The 17720-nt window shown below is 44.2% G+C and overlaps 1 protein-coding gene across 11 annotated transcripts in view; it reads right to left on the bottom strand.

Annotated features, from left to right (window-relative positions):
- KIAA1217 (KIAA1217 ortholog) overlaps positions 1–17720 on the bottom strand; it is a 349091-nt gene that overhangs the window by 76507 nt on the left and 254864 nt on the right. Inside the window, exon 1 of one of the 11 annotated variants that reach the window (XM_052651336.1) lies at positions 10894–11023. The exons of the other annotated variants lie outside the window; for them this stretch is intronic. The gene's annotated coding sequence lies outside the window, so the exon portion shown is untranslated. Of the gene's footprint in view, positions 1–10893; positions 11024–17720 lie in introns of those variants that run through there. 11 annotated transcript variants of the gene reach the window in all.

Below are 17720 nucleotides of genomic sequence, written 5' to 3'. Positions count from 1 at the left end.
AGTACAACAATGTGGATCAGCTTTATGTATACATAGATCCCCTTACTTCTGAGCCTCCCTCCGGCCCCACCACACCGCACTAGGTCATCACAGAGCACCGGGCTGAGCTCTCTGTGCTATACCGCAGCTTTCCACTAGCTATCTGTCTTACAGACAGTAGTGCATGTCAACCCAGCATTTCCTGATTGATGCTTATAATGAGGAGAAGTCCTCAGCCCCAGCGTCAGGAACTGAGCCTGGATGGGAATGGAAGGTGGTGGAAGCGGTGGACGTATTGGCATAATGTCCCAGAGTGGCTGGGACAGCAAGCTCAGCTAGAGGAGTTAAGGTTGAAGCAACATATCCTCTCTTTCATTCCTTTATTTTCCCTGATAATAGTAAAAATGCTTGCACATAAAGGATTTCATCAGTCTTGCCTGCTTCTTCACGAAACAGCTCTAGAGTCATTCAGAAGTCACTGTAAAACCATTAAAAGGATGCCTTTCTGCTTCGGCATCAACCAACTGGGATTACAATGCAATTGACTAGAAAACTGATTACTGCTGTGGCTGTGATAATTACTAAAATTACGACATCATTTACCAGAGTATACCAGAATTTTAGGAGTTCCATATAATTTCTACAATATGTATGTTAATAATGTTTACCCATGATATAATCTAAGAAATTTTACCATCACTCATTTGACAGTGCCCCTCATGCAATTCAACATACCAGATAAGCCCAATTAGTTTTTCTGACTAGTAATACAGATTTATTTTTATTAACTTCTATTTTCTATTGGAGTATAGCCAATTAACAATGCTCTGATAGTTCCAGGTGGACAGCAAAGGGACTCAACCATGTATATACATAGTTTAATATTTCTCTGAGATGCAGAGAAAACAACTGGAAGTGTTCCAGGGAGCCTCTGAAAAATCCCAGATTAGCCAGAGGTCAAATGAACCCCAGTTAGAACTTGATCTTTGAGATGTTAGTCAGAAATATAAAAAAACAGTTCTAACCAGTGATAATAAAAGAACTGTGGCAAATACAGGTCACTTAAAAGCAGTTCAGTATTTTAAGAAAAGTTTGTCTTCTTAGAGAACCAAATCCAGGTTTTGTACTACTTAAAGATTTTTTAAATTATGTTCCATCTTCTCTTAGGACTTAGTTTCAAGCTACGAAAATCTGGAGAGACTATTCTAGACAAACATTCCTAAGACATGATGCCCATAGAGTTTACCCCAAACTGTTTACTTTACTTACATTTTATTCACTTAAAAGCTTTATCACATTGTTTGTCTTGCTGACAAACTTTGTAACAGGAATAATAAGGCCTTATTTGATTTCCAGTAAACCTAGATACAATAAAAGTATTATACATAATGTTGTTTGTTATTATTTAGTTTATTTGGCTGCACTGGGTCTTAGTAGCACATGCGCCCAGTTGCTCCCTGGGATCCTAGTTCCTGGACCAGGGATGGAACCTATATCCCCTGCATTGCAAGGTGGATTCCTAATCACTGGACCACCAGGGAAGTCCCTATACTTAATGTTGATGGCTCAAAAAACATCTGTATCGAGCCAACAAGCTTAAGCCAACTTTCAGACCAGATATTAATTCAATACTGAATATTTCCTAGAGCTTGTGAACCTAAAACCCATTCTGGTGAGTTTCTTTTATGTTTGAGTATTCAAACTCACTTAATTTCCTTTAAGCCAATTAAACAGAGCTCTTTTACAAATCCGTTATGGCAATACCGCAAACTATATTATGTGCAAATACATGTATAAATACACAGGGACATAGTTCCCATTCCAAAATTTTAGTTATCCGTCAGGTACCACAATGTAAAAGCCATAAGTTATAAAAGAGATTGGATTCAGATTGGGTTTCTGGAAGACAGGACAAATCAAGGTCACCTGTCTAGATGACTGAACGCTTTTACTAATATTAATGGAAAAGACACTTCTATTTGTAGCTTTTGGTGACATTAGGAATCAAGTGAAACGTTTCTCCCCTCCTTCGGAATGCCCACTTCTGGACAAGAACAGACAGTTTTGTTTTCTTTTCTTCCCTGTTTCTTTCCTCCGTTTGATATCAGTCAAGTTTTAAAATAGTGAACTCAGAAAGAGAAACACCAATACAGTGTATTAACACATATATATGGAATTCAGAAAGACGGTAACAACGATCCTATATGCAAGGCAGCAAAAGAGACACAGATGTAAAGAACAGACTTTCGGACTACGTGGGAGAAGGTGAGTGTGGGATGATGTGAGAGAATAGCACTGAAACACGTACGTTACCATCCGCAGAGCGGATGACCAGCGCAAGTTCCACGCGTGAAGCTGCGCACTCAAAGCCCGTGCTCTGGGACGACCCAGAGGGATGGGGTGGGGGTTCAGAATGAGGGGACACAGGTACACCCACGGCCGATTCATTTGACATATGGCAAAAACCACCACAGTACTGTAAAGTAATTATCCTCCAATTAAATTAATTTAAAAAAATCACAAAACTGATCTGGCTGCAAGTGGAGGAACAGTACCAAACAGAATGAAACCAAAAGAGACCACACAAAATCCTAAATAAACCCTGAAGTTTGGTCTTGGGATCTTACACACTCCAATGACACAAGAGACCATAAACAATGTAATTAACACAACAAAGGTATCAGTGCAGGGTGCACAGGGTCCCAATATAGCCTTGCCTAACCACCGTGGAGATCCTAACAGAACAGTGGCAACACACTGCTACAATAAAACAGGGGCCCCCCAACCTCCGGGCTGTGGATCCGTACCTCCTGCCAGATCAGTGGTGGCAGAGTGCGCAATAAATGTAAAGAACTTGAATCACCCCGAAACCATTCCACCCCCATCCATGGAAAAATTGTCTTCCACAAAACTGGTTCCTGGGGCCAAAAAGGGTTGGGGGCCCCTGCAATAAAATATAATGTCCCTTTCACCCATGGGTTCATAGCTATAATCAGATCCCTTATCCAAAATACACCTCAGAGAACTATCTATAGGGACGGTTGAAATATTCTCCATTTTTAAAGTTACAAATTCAAGATCAGCAAAACACAAACAGCATGCACGAATGGTAGATTCCACCCAGGTGGGGATAGTGGTTAAAGAATCTGCCTGCCAATGCAGGAGACCTGAGACGAGGCTGCGACCCCTGCGTCAGGAAGATTCCCCTGGAGGACGGCATGGCAACCCATTCCAGTATTCTTGCCTGAAGAATCCCATGGACAGAGAAGGCTGGAGGGCTATAGTTCATAAGGTTGCAAATTTGGACGTGAATGAAGTGACTTAGCGTGCATGCAAAGAAACAAATGAACTGGTTCACGAACTGAGTAGAAGTCTGATAACTCTTTCCTGTCTCTAACAGGGTACACCATTCAAACACAAAACAAATTTGGCTTATTCTGGAGAAAAAAAAAAAAAAAAGCCCCAGAGAAGAAATTCTTTTTTGTTGTACACACTGGAGTGACTTACCCTACTGTATGGAGTCCGCCAGCTCTCAGATGTCAATTCCTTGTTCCAACTGCCAAAAACTGAGGCAGCCAGTGCCACTTCGGGGAACTCTGAAGGACACGTCCTCAGGACACGTGGTCCTGGCAGCTGCTAGGATCTTATACTCAAAACCCCAATCCCTGCCACATAGCCATGAGCAGCAAGGCTACTAGGTGACTCCCCCAAATTTGTTACTGAGTCCAAGCTCACACTGCTTGACACACAGCAGGCCAGAAACTTGAGAGACGAGCTGTTGGAGCAAGGAATGGTCACTTAATTCAGAAACCGAGAAGAAGATAGACTCCTACTCACTAACAGCCATCTTGTCTCCGTTAGAATTGGGGCTGCTTTTATACTAAAAGGGGCGGGAGTAAAGTCAAAGGTTTCCTGTTTCCGGTCAGCCTCCGGAAGGGATGTGTTACTCTTGCCCTCCCTGCAGTCCTTCACAGGTGGTGGACCTGATCACACAAATACGAAGGTGTTAATGCTCATCACCTTAGAGGCAGGGTTCCCAGAGATAGGCTATTATGTATAATCTAAGCTTATAGGCCACATCCCTTTAGAGATTAACTTGTAATTCTGGGCTGGCCAAAATGTATGCTCAGGTTTCTCCATAAAATTTTAGGAGGAAACCCGAGTGAATTTTTTGGCCAACCCAACAGAATACAAAACATTCTACATTACTGACTTTGGAGATGGAGGAGAGAGCCATGAGCCAAGGAATAAGGCAGCTCCCAGCAGCTGGAAAAGGCAAAGAACAAGATTCTCCTCTAGGGTCTTCAGAGGGAATGTGGCAGAGCCAGCCCCTTAATATCGGCCAGTGAAACCAGTCTGGACTTTTGCTCTCCACAAGTGGAAAATAACAAATTTGTGGAGTTTCAAGCCACTAAGTTTGTGGTAATTTGTCACAGCAACCACAGGAAATGAATATATCTGCTATAGAACTCAATGCTATGGAGTTTGAGGAAAAAATGGTAACAATGGTTTAAAAATGAAGGTCAGAGCTTTCAAGAAAGGATGTGGCTTTAATGTATCCAAAGTGCTACAATGTTTTCTAAGATTACCTTGGGCACATTTTTTTCTAGCCTTAGCCCTGGAAAATAGATAGCAAGCATCCTTCTCATCTTTCCGAGCTGATACAATGTAGGGACATGGCCAGGGAGAGAGGAGAGGCATGGGAAAGACTGGGAGGGAAGGTTAACCAATTCCTGGTGCTTTACTGTGAGAAGTCAGCTCTGAGAGGTCTGGAAGAAATAATGATTCAGGAGGTGAGTGCAATTGGAGGCAAATTATAGCAGGGATGGCAAAAAGAGAGAAGGGGGCAGGGAAGCCCAGGTATGGTGGAGGAGGAAGAATCCTAACAGTACATCCTCTGGAGCTGCCATATGATGAGGAGGAGCGTGTTGGGACAGGTCATCATAAGCCCCAGGAAGCAGAGATTTCTGGGCTGTTTCATTACTACCTGGTTCAGGAGCGTGAGGAATCCCATAGGGTCTCCCACTAGCTCTCCTCTATAAGAAACAGTGAGTAAAGAATAAACGCTACTGATGAACCTATTTGCAGGGCAGGAATGAAACGCAGGCATAGACAATGGACTTATGGGCATAGGGCAGGGTCGGGGGAGGAGGCAGGCGGGACAAATCGAGGGAGTACCATTGACATGTATGTATACTACCATGTGTAACTGTGTAAAATGGGCTTCCTTGGTAGCTCAGCAGTAAAGAATTTGCCTGCAATGCAGGAGACTCAGGATCGTCCCTTCGGTCGGGAAGATCTCCTGGAGAAGGGAATGGCTTCCCACTCCAGTATTCTTGCCTGGAGAATACCATGGACCGAGGAGCCTGGTGGGTCCATGGGGTCTCAAAGAGTCAGACATGACTGAGTACCTAAGCACATGGGTAAAACAGATAGCTAGTAGATAGATAGCAGGATAGCTAGTAGGGAGCTCAGCTTGGTGCTTTGTGATAACCTGGTGGGCGGGTGGGGTGGGATGGGCTGGGGATAGGAGGGAAGCTCAACAGGGAGAGGATATTGTATACATATAGCTGTTTCACGTTGCTGTACAGCAGAAACACAACACTGTAAAGCAATTATCCTCCAATAAAAACAAATGAATACATAAATGAAAAGAAAAAGGTTGTTCTCATAGACACAGAGAACAGATCGGTGGTTGCCACAGGCAGGAGGTGGGGGCTGGGGGGTGTGAACTGGGTGAAGATGGTCAAAAGCTGCAAACTTACAGTTACAAAATACATCTAAGTCCTGGGGGTGTAATGCACAGCATGGTAACTGTAAATAATGCTGTATTGTATTTGAAAGTTGCTAAGGGAGTAAGTTTTAAAAGTTCTCATCACAAGAACAAAAGGGAAACTATGTTTAGTAATGGATGTCAACTAGACTTTGTGCGCTGATTATTTTGCAATAGATTTATATATTATGTTGTACCTCTGAAACTAATATAATGGTATATGTCAATTAAATCTCAATAAAAAATTTTTTCAAGTTAATGGCAAAAGAGGAAACTATTATAATTTGCAACTATACTACTGTATTTAGCTAGGGGCAGAATCAAAAACACAAATGACTTTAGGACGTGATATTTTTGTTTTGATTAAAACCCACCAGGGTCATGCTCACTGAGATTCTCCAAATGGCTGCAAAGGGAGGGGACAGAAGCCAGTGGCACCTCTCAAGCCCTGTCTTAAAGTTCCGTGATGTCACAGAAGCCACATTTCCATTTAGTCTTCTCAGAGGTGTGAAAGACAAGGAGGGTATAAATGATTGGGGTGGGCAAGGTAGGGGCATGAGGGGTGAGGACGTGGGCTCAAATGGACAGCAGTCAAGACGAGCAGCTAAGAGATCCATTGTGTGGGTGATGGGTGAAGAGAGAAGAAATAGAAGAGGCAACAAGGAGAAGACTGAAAAGGAAACAGAACCCAAGGCTCTGAATGCATACAGAATACGTATCAATTCATTCACTTAGTCCAACAGTATTCACCATGCACTTGCTAAGAATCAAGCCTAATTCCAAGACACAGCTCTAATCAAGCCCGAAACTTCCTGCCCTGGAGAGGACATCCTCTTGCCTGCATCGGGTGATGAGGATGCAGGGGATGAACCAGCTGGTTTCCCACAGCTTCCTTATCTTGTCTGTGGAAGGACCCAGCAATGCAGAATCTCTGACCCGGGGACTTTGGCACATTATGGTGGATTTCATAATGGAATCGATCAAGCAAAAACGCAAGCGAAATGCAAATATGTAGCAACCAAAAGGAATCCTTTGAGGGTACATTCCTGCATCCATGCCCGATTGTGTCTGAATCTTTTGTGACCCCATGGACTGTGTAGCCTGCCAGGCTCCTCTGTCCATGGGATTCTCCAGGCATGAATACTGGAGTGGGTAGCCATTTCCTTCCCCAGGGGATCTTTCAGACTCAGGGATCAAACCTGCATCTCCTGCTCAGCAGGCAGATTCTTTAGCGCAGAGCCACCAGGGAAGTCACTGATGGTACATTACTTAAGCATTTTGAATTGGCTCCTCAGCTCCCTAAGGGTATCCTTCCCAATGTATGCAGGCTCCTCACTTGAAATTATGATTTTATCTCCACTACCCCTGCTTCCCCATCACACATACACAGACATAATACGCTAGTCTGTTCTCTGCCTCTAAACCAGACGTGGGATATCCTCAAGCTGTCCTCACCCCTGGGACCCTTTCCTAGACCTTGGGGAGTCACACCTAGGCCGAAGTCAAGATGCTCCAGCCCACGCACCCTCAAGACTCAGAGGCTCAGGACCTTAGACCAGGAGGTCATTCCCAAGGTCATTGTGTTGTAACATACACAATTCCCATTCCAGAATAGCTGGAGAAACCATATAACCTCTGTCTTGCAGCAGATAAACGTGGATCCTCTATAAATACCTCTCCCACCCTGTCTTCCTCAATGTAAGGCTCAATGAAAAGAAAGATCCAGCTCAGTGGTAAGCAAGGTAGGGCTTTATAGGTGATAAAAAGAAGAGTGTCTGGCTCAGCCAGCAGTGCACATTTGGTCAACTTCCCCACCCAAGCAGACCACACAATGCAATAATCAACCCCAATAAACATGAAGATAAATTCAAACATGCCACTGTATACAAAGAACTACATGGTGCTCAAGGCTAATCAGGTGCAACAAACGGTAGGTACTAACAAACAGTAGGTACTACTGTCATTATTGTTATTAATCCCCCCAAAAGACTAGGGTTTCAAATGTCTAGAACCCATTTAGTGAAAGTGTTAGTCGGTCAGTCCTGTCGAGTCTTTGCGATCCTGTAGACTATATCCTGCCAGGCTCCTCTGTCCACCGAATTCTCCAGGCAAGAATACTGGAGTGCATTGCCATTCCCCTTCCAGAGATGGAACCCTGGCCTCCTGCATTGCAAGCAGATTATTTACCGTCTGAGCCACCAGGGAAACCCACTTAGGATGAATAATAATCCTAACAGGGTGAGTCACGACTGAGAACTCCCTGTTCTCTTTTTCCTCCTCATCTGGCTTCATCTTCATTTGGGGAATCCTGACCCCAATTAACACATAGAAAAACCCTCCCCCCTTTTCAGGTAAGAGAGTAAAAAGAGGCATCAATATTCCTGGGAGTACAGAACTGTCTAGAAGAATAAAGAGTATTAATGAAATAAAAACGTAAAGTTAATTTTTTTTTTTTTTTTGCCCATGCTGGGAGCATGTGGATGTTAGTTTTCCAACCATGGATCGAACCTGTACCTCCTGCAGTAGAAGCATGAAGTCTTAACCACTGGCCCACAAGGGAAGTCCTTAAAGTTAATTTTAATTAATAAGAAGTTGAGTAAATTTCTTTGAGGACAACAGAGGTGCCTGCATGGGTGTTTTAAAAATATGTTTGGTGATGTGAAAAGAAATCGGTAGGAGGCACATTATGTAACTAAGGGAAATGACGTTATGTAAAGTTTAAAATTAAACACATGCAAAAAAATCATTAGAAGAATCTCATTTCTGGAAGTCACACGCAGATGAATTCAGAAAGAAATGTAACACTTAATAAACAACAATTCAGGTGTGCTGTACATTCATACAGGGAACACAGGCAATAGTCAAAATATTTAACATCTGCTAGCCAGTACTACATGGGTACCAACCAGCCAGAACGGGACTTTGGCCAATGAGGATGAATCATAGCCATAAGCAATCAGTATCATGTACCTGATGGTAATACTGTTATGTCAGCCCTGCCTTGTCGACCTCAAAATAATCTTGCCATCATCCAACTGGGTCACTGAATCAGAGTCACTGTCCACCTGAGTTACCCACAGTGGAGGTGAACACAAGCGTTTTGTTATGCCAGAACAGGTGATATAAGGTTAAATGTCTTCATCAATATGGGTGACATAGAGGTGGGAAGCCTTTGGCAAAAGTCTTACGTGGCTTGCCAACCCATGACTGACTTGCCAAGACTGAGTTTTGAGAAGCAGCTTGAGACAACTTCATCCTTGGCTCTACCTGGAGCCCAAGAAGAGAATAACATGATGATCTTCGCATCACTTGGTGGGAAAATGTTTTAAATCTACCACTTGAATAAACTCTTAAAATTAGACAGCTTGGGTTTACACACAAATGGATACAGATTAACTAAAGGCAGCTCACCCTTAGGACAGGGTGGAACGTATGGGGAGACAAAAAGAAAGAGTCTGCTTTGAGTCTTCAGTGTGATCTCCCGAGGAGACCACTTGCTATTCCAATAAAAACTGTACTTTATATATGGGAGATACTCATTGTCTGATTGACTGAACCAGGATGATGGGTAAGATTCTGTAATTCACTGTTTAAAAAAAAGCCCCAGCCCTTTATGTTAAAGGGGGCATCTTCCTGGAATCAAGTACCTGCAGAGTGTTTTTTTGCTTTTTGGCCATACCACCAAGCATGTAGGATCCTAGTTCCCCGACCAGGGATCCAACCCGTGCCCCTTGCAATGAAGTGCCGAGTTTTAACCACTGAACTGCCAGGGAAATCCCTGTGTTGTGTTTTAACTGTGTTCTAGTTAACGAGTAAAGAAATGACATTAAACACACTCTTGGTTTTTCCTGTACTGTTAATCAAAGTCAGACCTTTTAGGAGAAAATTATTTTAAACTTTAGAGGTAAAATAAATAAAACACACATACACACCTATGCACACAGTTGCTATTCATCTTAATATACCTGAATTTTTTCCTCTCCCACCAATCTCACTGATCCTCACTAATCTTCTTTATCATCTCATCTCTCTTAGAAAGTTGAAAATATCTGAATATGTTATATTGTTGACACTTTTAGCCCAGAAGCTTTCCACACTGACGTCTTGATGTGAGCTTTAAAAATACCATTTTATAGCAAGAGAGAGATAACCTAAGTAAAAGAATAAAGACTTTAACACCTTTCCAGGACACAACACAACTATTTATTTGCCTGCACCTTGGCCCAGACAAAGAAAAAGCTCATTCATTTGTACTATATATTAATATATTGGCATGGGCTTCTCAGGTGGCTCAGTGGTAAAGAATTCGCCTGCCAACCAAGAGACTCGGGTTTGTTCGATCCCTGGGTCGGGAAGATCCCCTGGAGAAGGAAATGGCAATCCACTCTATTATTCTTACCTGGGAAATTCATGGGGTCACAAAGAGTCGGACACAACAGAGAGACTAAACAATAACAATATATATTGGCTATGCATGAAGAGGCTATTCCCCATCCTTCATCTGTTTTGTTGGGCAGCATATCCCTCCTTCCATTACTGCCCAAACCACGGCCAGCTCTGGGTGGAGTCCTTCCAGATCTTATAAACAGCATACTTGCTTCCGGAGCTTCTGCACCGTGGCCCCAACCGAGAAGCTGCTGGCCCTGCCCACAGCACACAGCTCAACCCTCTGTTTGGCTCGTCCTTCCCAAAGACAAGAACAAATGTGGGTAATTCAAATGAATCACCTGAAGTCTGAGTTAGGAATCCTAACATTTCTGTATTTCGTTTCCCCTCAAACAGTGTAAGTTAAATCAAATGTTCCTTGTTAACAATTTCTGCAATATAACAGTGGGGGATAAAAAACTTAAAATTACTTCTAGAAAAAAGAAATCTAGCACGAAAGATGTTTGTTTCAAATCATTTGGGAGACCGTATCATGTAATTATGTCTCATTGTAGAGCACTGAAAAAAATGTGTATATACATATATTCTTTGAGGAAAGGGACTATCATGTCCCATTTACTGTATTTCAAACCCCACCCTTCCAAGTCTAGAATTTGTAAACACACTACTTAATCAGACCATAACAATGAAGTTACCGACAAAACTGAAACTGACTCTTAGGAGACTCTCATCCTCAAAGAATTAAAGCCACTTACTTTTTCTTAAGGAAATCACCTGTACAACTAACGCCGGGGAAGAAGCACATTGGCTGAGCTCCCAATTACGCGATTCCTTTGTTTGCTGGTTTCATCTAAGTCCTCAGTTCCACCCTTGGATATTTTAGACAGCTTTCTCTTCAGAGAAGAAATCACACACACACAAAACCCCACAGATTCTAAAATGTTCCCCAGCTCAGGAAAGACCCTTCTGTTTTACTCTGTCTTCTGAGCGAAGCTGCTACAGGCATGGATAAAAAGGCGTCCTCCCCGTGATAAGCCAATTTCTCCTCCCCTTGGCAATTAGTCACTGAATAACCTCAGCCCATATCCAACCACAGGCTACCGCACGGGTGACTCAGACCTCCGACAACTGCTTACACGGAAAACACACACCAACAAGTGAACTCGGGGAGGCCTAGGTAAACCGGGTAATAGTAAAGGAAATATTATTAATACAAGACAGATCTTAGTGATGTAAAGAGGGTCGCTAACACAAGCAAACCACCAGCCACCAACAAATGAAATCATCAGAAAGCCCAACATACTCATTTCCCTCAACTCTCAGAGCTGTGTTCTGCTGGGGACCAGAGGGCTCCAGAGAAAACTCAGGTACCCCAGGTCCATTCTGCCGCCGGACTTTTGATGTCCCTGAAGTCGAAAGAAACGAGAGCTTTTTCCCCTGGTTGATAACACCGCAGAGTAAACAAGGAAGGTGCCAGAGGAGGCTGTCTATTAATTAACCAGGCTGGTTTTACCGAGCTGAACTTTGAGAATCAGGCCGAGGCAGCACCAGGCAAGCAAGTGCAATCATTCTAGAAAACACACCTGAAATGAAAGGGGATGAGAGAGGGCCAGCCAAGGCTGAGCAAAGACGGTATTCAAGAAAGGGAACCGGAGCCCTTCTGCCCCACCCTCAACAAGACAGGGGAGGAGGAGGCCAGGGCGGTCTCCGGAGACCCTTGTGGGCGACCGCTGTCAACACAGCTCTTTTCCTCCAGGGGAACAGGCGCTAGGAGGTCTATGTTCCCAGCAAGAAGTGGCTTGTGCTGCTCTCAGAGGAGACAGGTATGAACGCATTACCAACAAAAGGACAGAGAGAAGAAGCATTTCCTTAGCTCCTAGGTAGGCTCTGTTTAATCACCATCATGCTTCCTGAGCCCTCGGGGACTGAATGGAGCAGAAGGCTATTCAAGTGGGAATCCAGTGACAAATAACTCAAAAAGCTGGGCTGGAGGCCACGGAGGCCTCACACCACACCCCACGACCACGCTCTGGGCAGCCCCTGCATTTTTCAAACACTTTAAGGCCTTCAGAGGTTGGTCTTGCTGACCAAAAGAATTTTGTGACGTCTCTGAAGTTCAGATCCAGTCAGTGTTGCAAGCTTGCTAAGAAAACTGTTTACTGTTATCAAAAAGCTCTGTGGTCGTGAAAGGAGGGAGAACGCAGCGCCCATGACATCGCTTCCCTCCTAAGATGTCTCATTTGAAACAATGTTTGGATGAAGTGGTTGTAACAGAGGCCACCTAAGAGGCTGGAGAAGAGGAGACGGAACGTGGAAAGCCTTGTTTTGATTTTTAATCTAATCGGCGAGAGTTTGTTATTTCTCACCAGAGTGTGGAAAGCACAGTCTCGGCCCCTGACGCATCTGGTATACATTTGGCAGGTTTCGTTCCCTCCATCAAACGCGTGCATTCCAGGAAAGGGGGTGGAAGGGCTGGCCTCTCTGGTCTGGTGAAGACGTGGTTCCACCCCTACTGTCTCCCCGGAGCCCCTGTTTTAGGGCATAAGATGTCCTAAACAGCACCATCCTTGTAAGAACTGACTTGCTCTTTATTTTTAAGATGTTTTTTGATGTGGACCATTTTAAACTCTGTATTGAATTTGTTACAATATTCCTGCTGTTTTATGTTCCGGGTTTTTTGGTGGTAAGGCGTGCAGGATCTTAGCTCCCCGATCAGGGATCGAACCCGCACCCCCAGGACTGGAAGGCAAAGTCTTAACCACTGGACCACCGAGGAAGTCCCGTACCTGCTCTTTCTGTGGGCAGGACTGCTTATCAGGCAAACGAGTGTGAAGTGTCTGGGTTCTGCCATGCTCCTACCCCCAGGACACAGAAGCAATGAGCTGTCACTGCTATTGGCTACAGGGTCCGAGCTCAGCACAGGGGCTCATGTCCGCTGCTTTAGAGGCAGGTGACTTCTGTGGACCCAGCTACCTTGGGAGTCAGTGAGTGCAAGGTGAGAGATGGTCCTGATCTCTTCCCTTCCTGCAAGGTCACAGCTATCTCCTCTCCCTTTCAAAATGCCTCTGGGCACCGCCGGGGCAGGACAGGCACAGTGTTGTCAGGACTAGAGCAGTCACCCATCGTCAGGAGACTGAATGCTGGCTCCATCCTGCAGTGAATCAGGATGAGCGAAATGCTGTCTAGTAAGGCTTCAGCACCCAGCTCACCCAAGAGAAAGGGGAGTGCAGTAACCCAGACACGGCTGGGGGATCGGGCAGGAGAATTTCCTGCACAGGATTCTGCTGCCAGAGAACTCGGCTTCACCTGGGTGGTGCATGTCCTCCAGAAAATGGCTCCTATAGGACAACGTCCCGCAGAGTTTGGTTCATTCTGAGGGGAACACAAGAACCAACATCCCACAGTCTGGTTTCATTATTTTGCCAGGCTCTCGGCTGCCTACCTTGGGATGCTACAGCCTCTGTGAACCTGCTCTTGCCAGCAGTGTGTTCAGTATCCTGCTATTCGTTCCCTCTGCTCCTTTCACTGACTGGCACTTTGCAAAGTGGAAGCAATTTATTTCTAGTGACTATTAAGAAAAGAGAGGCTAATAAACACTCAGCATTACCTCAACAGGAAATGCTTTTTTATGCTCTGGTTAAGGCCAACGGTCTTGTGAAATGTATTCCTATCTCCCCTTTCACTTTTGCTGCTTTATTGGCTTTTTAAAAAATTACATATGCTAAAAGAAAATCTAAACTGGGCTTATAAACATGAAGATGCTATTGGGAAGGGAAGTGACTTTGACGCTGGAAAAATTTCAAGTTCATCTTGCTTACACTGTTAAAATTGGAAAGAGGGTCGTTTGGAAGGTCTATTAATGTCTCTTCATGTTTCATTTGGTCATAAATGGAATGTCTCCCAGACACGAGACAGACAGACTGTTGCCAAAATTATTTAATTCTCAGGGAAGAGATGGTTAGCTTCTGGCTATATTTAAGATGAGAGCTATTCCCACAAATATTTTGACACACACAACTCTGCTGAGCTCCCCTGTACCAGACCCGCCGGCTGACTTAACACTGTGCCCAGTGGTGAGTCAAGATCTCAGCAGGGAAATGGGTAACAAGTAACATGAAATAAATCATGTAACTTCCAAGCCACAATCAGTCACTGTGTGGAGTGCAGCACAGATAAAAGAAAACTATCCTTCTCTCACCAACACTCAATCTTCTGTTGGGATGCTCCTGTATGATCCAGGCCAAGGACAAGCTCCGGTTATATCTAAAATAGTTACAGTTTGCAAAAGGATATTTTCTTGCTACCACTTGCAACAGATGGTACAAAGAACTCCTCATTATTTATCGCCATCTCTACACATCCACCCATTTCCTGGACGGACACTGACTTTTATACACAGCTCCCTTCTGGTACTTCAGGATAAGTCATCTTTGCCTACCTCCCTATAAATACAAATGTTCAGTGCCTTAGATTTTGTTTTTCTTTGTCGGACAGGTCTCCAAACTCCTATTTAACTGGTCAACATACATCCTGCAACAGATCATATATTGTTTGGTTTATTTATAATGTTTCTTATTCTACAAAGGACTTTGCTTTTGGGGGTGGTGTGCCCCACCATGTGGCATGCAGAACCTTGTTCTGCAACCAGGGACTAAACCATGCCCCTGCGATGGAAGCGCAGAGTCTTAACCACTGGACTACCACGCCAGTCCCCACAAAGGATTTTAGACGGCTGTGCGTGCACACACATGCATACACCCCATCACCATCACCCTTTGGTTTGCAGTTTAGACAGTGTTTTCAATGCTGATTTTACTTCATGACCCTCAGAATGCAGTGATATATGTTTAGGTCCAGTTCACTCTCCCCATGTGAATGGCGAGAAAGTGGAAGTGATGGAAGTATGAGGAGATAAAGGCCCTGCCCACCTTCTCAGAGTACGAAGTAGTGGGTGAGTGTGAAAGTCACTCAGTCGGGTCTGAATCTTTGCAACTCCATGGACTGTACAGTCCAAGGAGTTCTCCAGGCCAGAATACTGGAGTGGTAGCCGTTCCCTTCTCCAGGGGATCTTCCCAACCCAGATATCGAACCCAGGTCTCCTGCATTGCAGACAGATTCTTTATCAGCTGAGTCATTCAGGAAGCCCACTACGTAGTGAAGGAGCAAGACTTCCCCATTGGTTCAGTGGTTAAGACTTTGTGTTCCCAACGCATGGGAAAATGGGTTCAATCCTTGGTCAAGGAACTAAGATCCCTCAAAAGAAACCATCTTCAGCCTCAGCACTGTTACCACTTCTTTCTCTGTGTAAGTGTGAAGTTGCATATCCTTCAGGTTGCTGGGCAACTCTGTGAGGCTGATGCTCCCAAGGTCTTCCCTACATGGATTACTGAGGGTTTATACACTTGAGTTTTGACCTTGAGTAGGCAGTCTGGTGGAGAAGGCAATGGCAGCCCACTCCAGTACTCTTGCCTGGAAAATCCCATGGATGGAGGAGCCTGGTAGGCTGGCGTCCATGGGGTCGCAGAGTCGGACACGACTGAAGCGACTTAGCAGCAGCAGCAGCAGCAGCAGGCAGTCTGGTAAACTCTGTTTGAGAAATACCTCGTTTGTTCCACTTTCAGGTTCAGATTCTCACAGCAAAAGAAAACAGTAACAGGACATCTCAGTGGGTTTAGGATCTAACTACCCAGTACTCATTAAGTTTTATCTTCCTGCCTCAAAATGTGTTATATATCACATTTAACTAATATCCAGGTGACCCAGTGGTAAAAAATTCACCTGCCACTGTAGGAGATGCAAGAGGCTCAAGTTCAATCCCTAGGTTGGGAAGATCCCCTGGAGAAGGAAATGGCAAGCCACTCCAGTATTCTTGCCTGGAAAATTCCTTGGACAGAAGAGCCTAGCAGGCTACAATCTATGGGGTCTCAAAGAGTTGGACTCGAATGAGCGACTGAGTACACACACACACACACACACACACACACACACACACACACATTAGTACACATTATGCTTATATATAACATGCTTACATATACTTATATATTACATGAAAAGTGAAAGCGAAAGTCCTCAGTTTTGTGGTAAAGAACCCGCTTGCCAATGCATGAGACATACATAAGAGATATAGGTTCGATTCCTAGGTTGGAAAGATCCCCTGGAAGAGGGCATGTCAACCCACTCCAGTATTCATGCCTGCAGAATCCCATGGACAGAGGAGCCTGTTGGGGTATAGTCCATAAGGTCGCAAAGAGTCAGACACGACTGAAGTGGCTCAGCAGGCACACATGTTATGTATATGTACACACACACACACGTCTTCACTAGTCAAAGACACCAGACTGCTTATGGGATAAAAGATCCAGACAGCATCTGATTAACATTCTTTACCGCTAGGACCCTGATCCCACTCCTGGGATCGTATCCCTCAGAGACGTGTTCCACCTCTGCCCCTGTGCCTTGCTTAACCTTCATTCAGGAAACGGGTCAAGGTGATTAGGTTATAAGTGAAAAAAAAAAAAAGCTGATACAACATCATATAGCTTTAGGATGCTCACAACAATGCAAAAATTTTTTAAAAATTTTAATTTGATGATAAAATATATCCTTACCATATCCAAACCTACACAGCGAACTGACAATGATCTAAATACATAGAATTTTATGCTTCACAGATACAGCTTAAAGGGTAGATATTCTTTAGAGACTGCTGGAGAAAATTCTGGTAAACAAATTGATGAATGGATGATGCCGAGTTGGAAAACAAATGGTCTTTCATTCTTGGTTTGCCCTCTCACATTGTAGCTAGTCAAACTGAGGTCAATCTCTTTCTCAGGGCTTTAAACAGCCCCAGCTTCTTCTTTTTTTTTCTTGGCCAGGCAGCGTGGTATGTGGGATCTTAGTTCCTCAACCAGGGTTCGAACCTTTGTCCACTGCTAAGGAAGCAGGGACTTCTTAACCACTCCCAGGGAACTCCTGAGGAGTTCTTAACATCTTAGCTTCTTAATACCAAGAGTTCCCTGGTAGATTTAACCCGTTCATGCCTGTTTGCTGTCTCCCGTCTTTCCTAACCTCTTTTCTGGAATCAACTCTGTGCACCTGGGTTATAGCCATGGCCCTTCTATCAGAATCACCCCACTGCCTGCATCCTGCTTTGTTTTCGCACTGATTGCAGGGGAACACGTGCTGGTTCTATTACCAAGTGACAGAACCAACAACACAGTTCACGATGAGCTCTGTCCGCAGAGTCAGTCTCCAAAGACCTTCCAGTGAAAGGTGTTTTAGCCTTGCCATTATTTGGACCCTCAGCTGGACAGTATTAGCCAGCGTGTCAAAGGAAGAAAAGGCCGTGTGAGTGAAGAGACCCAGAGGACAACACTGAAGGACAATAATTCAACAAGTACACCAACTTCAATTTTTAACCTCAAAATAAATACGAAAAAACCCTGATGGCGATCCAGATCAAAACAGCCCTGGTGCCAAATTCTTCCTGGGTTCATGAGAGCCACTTGCTTTTCTCAAAACAGCACGTCTTTTTTTTCAGACTTATTTATTTTTAGTTGAAGGATAATTGATGTCCAAT

This window comes from Budorcas taxicolor, chromosome 13, assembly GCF_023091745.1.
Source record: "Budorcas taxicolor isolate Tak-1 chromosome 13, Takin1.1, whole genome shotgun sequence".
NCBI lineage: Eukaryota > Metazoa > Chordata > Mammalia > Artiodactyla > Bovidae > Budorcas > Budorcas taxicolor.
This window is presented reverse-complemented; position numbering and strand designations above follow the sequence as displayed.